We start from the raw sequence: 10,834 nt of genomic DNA on the forward strand, positions 1-10,834 counted from the left end.
TAAAAAACAGAAACAAGTTAATAACGTTAAACATCAGGTGATTCAAGTCTTGACATGACGTGGATACTTTTGGACTTTGACTGGGCCATTCTAAGAGATACATAGAGCTTGATCTAAAGGATTGCACTGTACCGCTAGCATGGCAGCTTGTGACACGTTTCTTTTAGGATTTCGCTACATCTAAATTCCAATCAACTCTGACCAGTTTGTCCTTGATGAAGACAAGCGTCCCCTCAGCAGAATACTGCCACCACCATGTTCTACAGTGGGACAAAACATRTGACACGTTTCCCCATTTGGCTCTTTAATTTGAGTTGAATTAAGTCCCCTTTCAAACATTTTCCTGTTATTTTATCTTTTCCCAATCACATTGGGGAGAAACGTTGGTGTGTTCATTAATGAGTTAAACAACGTTAATAGCCGCTGCATGTCTGAATCCGTCACGCTGTCAGAGTGCACGATGTGTCCTCAATTCCAGGCACCGCGCTCTTGTGCCACGCTGCTTTTTCAGTGCGTGTACGCGTGAACCTCCTTCTCCCTCTAGCCTACATCGCTGCAACCCCACCGCCACCACCCCACCCCTTTACTTCACACATACACACGCGAACACACACAAAGAAACACACCAGTCCCACCTCCCTGTAACCAAACTAGTGAAGCCAATCCAAGCGATTCTCCGCAGTGCTGAAAGAGCAGCGAAGTAAAGGAGAAGGAAGAGGAGTGAGAGAGGAGGAGCAAAAGAGAGGAGAAAGAGGGGAGATTTGGGGAAACACGAGTCAGAGTGGGTGTGTGGCGAGAGCAGCAGATACTGTAGGGTACGGGAGAGATAGGAGGGGAAGAAACTGCAAATTTGGTGTTTGGCTTCTCAGCGCACATCATCATCTCAGCTGCACTGTTCAGTTCTTTGCTCTGCAGGGTGAGTATTCATTCTCTTACTACCCTCTACTTCCGCTCAGCTCTTAATTGCAGAAATATGTTTGTTTTAAAATCACACACACACTTTTTGGTTTCCAAAGCTGTCCCTATCGGCAGCTCTGGCTTGTTAGGACTTCTTCACCTTCAGGGAGAAATGATGCTGTGTGTCTGCATGCATTTCTTGWGAAAACCTTCCTCTCATAATGCAGCGCGTTTGCATGAGAGAAGAGTGTTTCTGGGTTGAGGACAGATGTGCGCTGCCTTGCTGACGACCGGCGGTCCCTCGCCCGTTAGTGGAAGAATGTGCTGCGCTGAGATTAGTGCAGTGCATCTGGAAGCAACTCGCCTTAGCGTCATGTTGTACAGTCTCAACAGAGTCTGGAGAACAGCAGAGTGAAGCTGCTTCGCTCCCAGTGGTGCGTTGAGGAGAGAAGACAGAGGGATTTGAGGRGAAGGAGGAGGGATGAGGTAAAGTGTTTGAGGATGATGTGATGGTRCCACACATCTGAGAGGTGAAAAGCTGAAATCACGAGCTCAGTAAGCATGAGGAATAACTCTTGGGTTCTTCTTGGGGAATCTTTTCTGTTTGCAGCTGAATCAAATTGGGTTTCTTCGTTTTATGTTGGAGAAATTGGAGAGTTGAAAATGTTCACTTTTTTTTTGTAATGGCCAAGCAGTGATTAAGATTTACACAAATAAGAGGACCAACAATTAGATCTGAKATTTGAAACAAATGTGTAAATACAGCAGAGGAATCCCCTCCRAGATTTGATAAAGGTTTCTGTCTCAATGTTTTCATGTCAGGTTATTATACGGTGCTCATGGAAATTTTTTTTAATTACCTTGGATACAGTCTGGCAGTCAAATGTTTKGAGCTGCAAGCAGGGTTTCATAACTCACGGCYATTGCARGATGCTTCATTGTTTGTGTGTCCAGGAGTTCAGTCACAGGTCAGACAGCWKGATTAGAAGTAATGTCCAGGTATCTCTTATAGAAAACTGTTTCCATTAAGGAACTATCACTACCAACTGGAAGCGAGACACAAAACTCCACTGGGAGTCATGGAAAGAGCAGCACAGTCTAAGTTGTTTTTTTGATATTAGACGAGTTTGGATTTTARAGCAGTTCTTATGTTTGTGAGATTATGACTTTATGCAGTGACAATTTATTTTCAAAAATTCTGCATATTTATAGTTTTTTTTAACATGTTTTATCATAACTATGAATAATATCACAAAACAACTCCTGATAGCCGACATCACCGTTCCCTACTGAGATCCTCYTTTTCCCAACAACCAGCTACTTTTCAGTTTATAACAGGTTTGCTAACGGGCAGAACTGACCTGCTGTTAAAGAAAAGGAGAATGTATTTAAGATTATCATCCACAAGCTGTCCAACCCTTTTACCATCCATTAACGTGTGATTCTCCTTGCATTCTTCATTTAACAACTTGTTTGATTGGTGCAAAATCCTATTTTATTGCTGGCTTCACCACTAGATGTCATCAAATCATATGTACTTCAGAACTTTTGCCTCTTTGTTCTCTAAATTTACAAAAGTTTCTTTCTTCAGTTGAATACAGAGATTGGACACACAATATTTATCACACTAATGCACAAGAGAAAAAAAAAACTAACTCACTAACATACATGGGCTGCAGAGGAGGAGCATCCAGTGGGGTCAAAGCCAGAGGTTTGATTATGCTGTAAAAAAAAAAAAAAGAATTAAGAGCAGGAGATTCTTCAATCCAGTTTTCATTGCAGCCAAAATATTAAAAACATCTAAGCCAAATATGAGTTCCTCATATGTATGAACTACATGCACAAAGACATGTTATTGTGTTTCTCCTAAGTATGAATTTAATGATTTGATGCTGCCAGATGCCCTGGACACCGAAGGGCAGATTTAATAAACATCTGCCTGTTTCATTAAAAAGATGTTTTCTGGTCTGTTAAATGCTTGTATGAGGCGAGAGGTAACATCACTATCAGCTGCCCTCTGAGGTGAGGGGGAATGAATCAGTCACTAACTTGAGTTGTTTAAACAGCTGACTGATGATGTGAGTCATTCACATTGGCAGGGTCAGTTTCACTACAGGAACTCAAAGAGCTGCGAAGCTTTTCAGATCCAACAGAGACAAGAACACGTCACCTCTGTTGTTGTATGACAAGCAGCTCTATACTAAGCTACTAAGGTGAAAAATTAAGCATCAAGGGTGTCCTAATAAATGTTTAAACRGTCAGAAAGGACAGCATCATCTCTCGTTTAATCTTTTAAGTTGGATTCATTTTAATACCTGAAAATGCATGTTATGATTTAAATATTTTTTGTCCAAAATAACTGAAGGAGTCACCTTCAGACTCTGAGGCTTTCAAATGGTTTCATGCTTGTATTCTAGTATTGTTTTTTATGTAAGTTTAGAATTTAAATTCTTTCATTCTTGACAGCTCCCAGATGTCGCTGCTCGTCTATTTTCTAGCCTCCACATTTTGGCACCTGCTCCATGTTTYTAATCAGCTCACCTGTTCTCACTCACTAATCACCAGCCCCATTATTTAGGTGCCTTGATTATTCACTGCCAGTTTTTCTCTACTAATTATGAAACTATGCTGCAGGGTCAGGATTGCCATGTGTCTTTGTTGTTCAACATAAGCTCTTAATTGGAGTTTTATCTGCCTCCTTCTTGCATCACATCAACTGATGGGGAAATATGTATATTATAAAATGAAGTTACGCAACAATGTGTATCATTGGATACAAATAAGTCAAGAGTGAAAATTACAACATACATATCTGCCATTTTAAAATATGGTTGTTTGCACCTATAACTGATAGAATATATGTTTGGACTACAGGGACTTTGAGCTCCAACATCTTTCCATATGAAATTGATTTATTTTTAACAAAAGAGAGGATAACAGATGTTGGTTGGAATATAGTTATGTGACTAAAATTCTTACAAGATGAGGACAAATGAGAGCAAAAGGACCAATAAACCATAAACAGTCTTTTGCATGATGCTGATTTGCATTGTCTGACTATACAATTCACAATTCAACGTGATGTAATGCTCAGTGGATTATACTAACATTTGTTTGTTAATCCTGRTTAAATGTATTTATTTCACGCATGAAATAGAGGGTTGGTCCATTAGTTGTATAAGCTTGCTGATCATTACTTTTTTTTAGGTTAAGTGTGCTTAATAATTATGAAATACTAACATCAAATTCAGAAATGCTTAATCAAACTCAGAAGGAGGTAATATTATCTATACAACATGCTGCATAACTACATATTCAATGATGTGGATGTTTAACCATTTGATGCTATCAGAAAAAATGTTTAAGAAAAATACACTTATTAGTTAAAGATTGTTTTTAATGTAAGATCATCTACTAATATAGTTTGTCTATTAAAAGCTGTGCAAAGCACCTTTAGTTTTCTAAGCAGACATTTTTATAGGTTTAATCAGTATTGTGCAAATAAATGAAAGAGGATTGGAAAATCTTGAGAAAAAGCAGCTGAAACAGTCACATTTTAAGCAAATATTTTCACATTTGTGTAGAAATCAGCATTTTTATACATTAGGATAATAAGGGGAGATTATTGCTGAATTCATTTCTTAAAACAATTTATAGAGATTCTTTTTTATGTACTTCACATGTTTGTTGCATGGATGAAGCCTGTGTCATGTATGTGTGTCACACACACTGTGTGTTACAGGGTCTGTCCTCAGTCTTTGGGTCAGGCTGTCTTTTCATTCTTCCTCCTGTGCCGACACCTTTCCACAGCACATTTCCATGCCTTTCACAGGCCCAACCTCCTCAGTGTTTGTGTGTGCATGTCCTTTATTTAGCAACATAAGCTCATTATCGTTATCAGCCCGGCAGTCGTTCTATAGGATGAGTGTTTGTTTCTCAAAGCTTTCCTTGTCTTAAGTTCTGCTGTGAGAACTAAGCAGCTTCTATGTCTCTAAAAGTGCAGAAGCAAAATATTGCAGAAATGTCTTGGAGCAAATTTCAGCTAATTTGGAGAGATATGTTCTTTTTGGCAGCATGACGGCAAATATTTACATTTCCCCTGCTCACTGATATTTTTATCATCTCTTTCTTAATTCCTTCCTAATTTAATTTACTTGTTCATTTAATTTCTTCTTCTTAATTGGCCTGCATTGTTCCTCTGACTGGTCTTTTATTTTTTTTATTTCTTCATTTTTACACAGTTAGTTTTGAGTTCAAAGTTTCCCTATTCCATTCCCCTTTTCTCTATTAATTTATTTGCTTTTCTTGCCATCATTCCTGTCCTCCGCGACTCTTCATATTGTTTCCCATTCTCTAATCTTTAAATATCACCTCGTCTCCTGCCAATTGGCACAAGCTACTCTGAGCTGATAGAGGGACATATTGCCTCCTCCACGGAAAAACACCCCCGCCCACCTCACCCCAAATGCTAGCTAAACAAACCCAGGAACGCCATCTGTGGATCCCCGCCTGGAACCATGGGACGTGTAGTTGTGTAGTGCTCAGCAGTTGCTTTACCCTGTGCATCGTTGACCCAAAGTTGATGCCAAGTCTTTTATCTCTGTCTTTTTTTTTTTGCTTTGTTTTTGTTTTTATTTTTATTTTTTTGTCATAGATGCCAAAATGGGAGTCTSTCTGGGTTTCTGACAACTTTATGTTGTGACAGGGTTTTTCTTTTAGAAAGGATTTCCCTTTATAGCATATGAATATCCTTTTCTTGCAAACTTTGTTYTGGAGAAGCGATGGTAAAAAAGCTTCACATTCATCATGTTAAATTCCAACCCAACAAAGAAACATTATGTTGTAGCTACGGCTCCATGTTCTACTGGAAGGTAAAATCCCACCCCTTCATACTTTAGTCRCCTGTAACAGTTTTTATTTCTTTTTCAGTGTTGTCAGTACTGACCTGTTTTTAGGTCCACACATTTTCCAATCAACCTTTCCAAATAAAYGCTTGTCTATAGCATGATGCCATCACCACCATCTTTTTATATGTGTATGGTACTGTATGACCAAGGGGTTGTTGCTACCACATGTAGCTATTTTTTATTTATTTATTTTGTTGCTATCTCTCCGTCTGTCCTTCTTGGTTTTTTCTTGTGTCCTATATTGGCATTTCAGGCTTACTATTTGGCAGGTTGCCTACATGTGTCACAGCGGGATATTGATTGTCTGACGGACTTAATTAAGTCAAGACTGGATTCAACATAAAACGGTTGCGTGTGCATTCGTGTGTGGGGGAATCATGTGTGCTTGTGCTGAGTTTGTTTTGAGGTACACAAGTGGTAAACCAGTGAGAACAGCATAAAGCATGCAACTCATAGCGCCAAGGAGCAGCAAAGAAGTGGACATGACTTTGGAAAGTGACWGCCACAGAGCAGCTATATGTTCCACATAGGGATAGGTGGTCATTGAAGCTCAGSTCCCCTGACCCATCTCTCAGGCCAACCCCAGTCCCAGCTCCTGCACAAATCCCCATCAGCAAGACAGCCCAGTATTAAGCAGGTGAGAGCCCCCAACATGCTTCTACTCAGAAGAATGAAGAGAGGAAGGGGACTTTACCAACCTGCCAGGTGAGTTAGAAGAAGAGATGCCCACCACAACCCAGCTTAGCTCCTGCAGCCCACAGCATGTCTGACACACCCCATGCTACACCAAAGGAGGTGGCTCCCCCTGTAGGCCTAATGGGGYTCTGCATGCCCTGCCTGCACAACGTCAGCCGTGGCTAAGGACCCCCCACAGAAAGATGCATTAATTTAATGCATCTTTCTGTGGGGGCACAGCTCTCTCAAGGAGCCTGGGGCGACTCCCCAGAGGGAGAACCAGGCCACCTTGAAGGCTTACAGAAMATAATTTTTGTACTGAGATTACAGTACAAAACAGTGGAATCTCATTACTAAATAGGGAGTTTCTGAATACAGCCGGTTGTAGCAGAATTTTTTCTATAGTATGGGGACTGAATTTATATGCTTTCCACACATTTCACATTGTTCCCTGTAAATAGTTTTTAAAATCATATCCCTTTAACTTTACAGCTACACTATTTTGTGTTTGTATATCAAAAAATCCTAACAAACGTTTGTGGTTGTAAAGGCATTTTTTAAAAGCCTTTTCAAAAGATACATTTATGTTTCAGAATTTGTTCTTTGATCTGTGCATAAATCAACGTGTTTTATTCTTTGTAAATCAATGGAGATTAATTTTTCGCAAAGGACTGTACATACTGATGAAATGCTGCATAAATCAAGTCCATAATATCAAATTAATTTAATGCATCTTTCTTYATAAATTTGAATTCCCGATATGGTTATTAACCACTTACATTTTCAAACTGTCATTTATCTTTTTTTTATTGAAAAGATATATACAAAGCCATCCCTGGGGATTTTACATAATAAAGGATGTAAAATTTTTAGTTAATTTATTTAGAGAGATAAAAATATGAGAAACAATCCTAGTGATCATTAGATTTAGGAACAAGTTTCAGTCAAACGTTGTTTATGTTCCCCACTTTTCTTTGTTTTCCATCTGACTTTTAATGTTCTAGTTTCTTTTAACATATTTTCTTTACAAAGAATAACACAAGTTGGTGTGATGTACAGCTTACAGGACAAATTCTCACACATAAGTGTGTCATTTGAAAAGGCTTTAAGGAAATGCTTTGCRAAATATCTGAAATCAGCTGCATGACCTACTTCACAGTGATTTTAGGAAAGTCAAGAGCTTATTGCAGCTAACTGAATGCTAATGAAACAGTCAGACACACGTTCTTTCAGAACAAAGTGCATTTTTATTCATGGTAATTCTTAAGAACACATGTATAAAATAAAAGCAGTCACATCAGGGCTAATGAGTTAGTTTATTTTGGTAACACTTTATTTGAAGGGGAGGAAATAAGACTGTCATGACACTGTTATAAACATGACATAACATGAATAAGCCTTCATGAATATTTATGACTGTTGTCATAAAGCGTCTTTTGGTAAATTATGACACTTTTAATACAAAGTTGACATTATTCAAAATGTCTTTGTTATGACAACTTGACATTAACCAATAAATCATCACTGTTTAAACTTTACCTTTAATAACATAAAGTTACCTAATTTTTAAAGTGCAATCAGTAATGCTTTTATAACAAATTTATATCAGTAATGATTTATTGGTTAATGTCAAGTTGTCATAACAAAGACATTTTGAATGTCAACTTTGTATTAAAAGTGTCATAATTTACGGAATGACACTTTATGACAACAGTCATAAATGTTCATGAAGGCTTATTCATGTTCATGACATGTTATGTCATGTTTATAACAGTGTCATGACAGTCTTATTCACCCCCCTTCAAATAAAGTGTTAACTTTTTTTAAAATTTCTGACAGAACTAGATTTAATAAGAGAGACTGCGCAGCTGCATATATTTACTTTAAGGCAGAAACCTCCTCAAACCTGTTCTGTTGTTTCTATATTCTTACTATGCACAATGTTATCCCTACTCCCCATGTCATTCATCTYATTGTGATTTATGCTATCCACAAACAAATCTTAACCTTGTCCTTCCATCCAGTTTCTAATTTCATCCCAACCTTCCTTCTCACTAGCATCACGTCACTTTTTCCAAAGTATCTCCCATCATTACGTCATGTCTAATTGTCTCTCCATTCGCTGAGTTATTAAGCAGCTGGTACATCTTGGGTATTGTTGCCATATTCTCAAGGCTTATGCCTCAAAAATAAGCTCAATTCAACCCAAATGTTGTCTGTTGTCTCAGCAAACAGGCCGGCTGTAGCTGGAGTGGAAACCTGTGTTAATCACATTTGAAAGGCAGAAATTTCACAACAGTGTTTGGATTCACTGCCCTTTGGGAAACATGCATTATCAGCCCATAAAGTTAAAAATATGGGAAAACTTTGTGTGTAATAATGGGGTGTAAAAGCTGAAATNTCCAGTTTCTAATTTCATCCCAACCTTCCTTCTCACTAGCATCACGTCACTTTTTCCAAAGTATCTCCCATCATTACGTCATGTCTAATTGTCTCTCCATTCGCTGAGTTATTAAGCAGCTGGTACATCTTGGGWATTGTTGCCATATTCTCAAGGCTTATGCCTCAAAAATAAGCTCAATTCAACCCAAATGTTGTCTGTTGTCTCAGCAAACAGGCCGGCTGTAGCTGGAGTGGAAACCTGTGTTAATCACATTTGAAAGGCAGAAATTTCACAACAGTGTTTGGATTCACTGCCCTTTGGGAAACATGCATTATCAGCCCATAAAGTTAAAAATATGGGAAAACTTTGTGTGTAATAATGGGGTGTAAAAGCTGAAATYAGGTATGTAATGCTAAAGGACAGGGGAGGTTGAGCCTCCCAGGAATGACTTTAAATCAGATTATTGCGTCCTTTGGAGTGACAGGACCCTGGTGGCGAGTGTGTGGATAATTAAATAAAACTCCAATCAACAGGCCTGTAAAGGCACTTTCCATCAAGATTCTGTCTCTCTTTACCTTTTTACGTCCAGGAGAGCACTTCTGTTCATTACTTAAGTAAATTTTCACCGAGTTACCACCCGATCAGAGGAACCAACACCCTCACAGATTTACATATTCATCACTGTGTGCCTAAATACAGAACAACCATATGACCCATAAAGCATACAAAACAGAGAAAGAGGAGATATTTTGAGCTACACTTAACTGCAGCAGTGGGCTGAAAGCTGCTCCACAGTGCTGACTCCACACACTTGTCTGTTCAAATTAGCTAAAAAAAAAGTGCAGCGAGACATTAAATGTTCATGTCATACCTGTAGTTCCACACCTTTAGCAAAAAAAATATTTTATTTAATCAACTAAATGTTGTTTAGCTTTAGAAAACCATGATAAAATTGATAATGACTCATTAAGAATGTTATTGAGAACCAATTGTGTAAATGATAAATYTCTTAATATTAACATTTATTTAATAGAAGAAAAATTATATATTTTTCCTGTGAATATGGAAAATTCACTGCTACTGTGGGAAAATCAATAAAAAATTCCAAATGCACTCATAATGCAACATTTAGGARGGAAATTGAGTTATAGTTGAACTATTTATGAGAAAAACACAACATTTGTGTTAAGCAGCAAAACTGTGAGCCAGATGAGTCACAGATTGTTTTTTTTTTTTTATTATCCTCCTCATTAATATATGCTGTAACTTTTAGTTTACTGTATATTGGAATACAAGAGAAAATGACATCCAGAAGGTGAGACGGTTACCTGACACACCTGCCAGCTGTGTCTCTTTACTTGTAAAGGACTGACCGATCTGAATGTGTTGACGCAGCAGTGTAGAGCGCCGGCTGCAGCTTGCATTGAGATTTGGCTTTTTCAACACTAAGACTGATGCTTATGTACAAGAGCCAAGCACAAGTCACCTTTTGTTTTACTCAGACGACGTCACTTTGAATGGCGGTGATGTCTTCTTTGAAGTACATGCAGCAGAAATACACAAGGTCCCTGAATTTAATTTTTCATTTAGATTGAAGAGAATATATTGAAGAACTGTTGTTTACCTGGAATACCTGGAGAGTCACAGTATTTTAATCAATTCACCTAAGACTTGTAAGAAAGTTTCTGTACCAATCTGTAGTAGTGCAGCAGCAGTAAATAACTCCAGTCCTGCGGTTTTTAGATTCCTGGTCCTACAGATTTGAATCAAATGGASAAATTAGTCAAGTTCCTCAAGGTCCTGCTAACGAYCTGATTATTTGACTTGGGTTTGTTGAAACTGGATGACACTGTCCCTCAAGACTGAAGTTGAATACCCCTGATGTGCACAAAAGCATGACTTAGCATGATAACATGCTAGTCAGCATAATGTTATGTAAACGTAGCGTCAAACCTGAGTGACAGTCCACACT

General features: G+C 38.2%; 1 protein-coding gene across 1 annotated transcript in view; it reads left to right on the forward strand.

The window, feature by feature from the left end:
* Nucleotides 1–587: 587 nt before the first annotated feature.
* Nucleotides 588–10,834, forward strand: part of LOC103472874 (voltage-dependent calcium channel gamma-7 subunit-like) — a 29,223-nt gene continuing 18,976 nt past the window's right edge. Inside the window, exon 1 of the mRNA XM_017307369.1 lies at nucleotides 588–916. The gene's annotated coding sequence lies outside the window, so the exon portion shown is untranslated. The remainder of the gene's footprint in view (nucleotides 917–10,834) is intronic.

The sequence above is a fragment of the Poecilia reticulata genome, linkage group LG11 (genome assembly GCF_000633615.1).
Source record: "Poecilia reticulata strain Guanapo linkage group LG11, Guppy_female_1.0+MT, whole genome shotgun sequence".
NCBI lineage: Eukaryota > Metazoa > Chordata > Actinopteri > Cyprinodontiformes > Poeciliidae > Poecilia > Poecilia reticulata.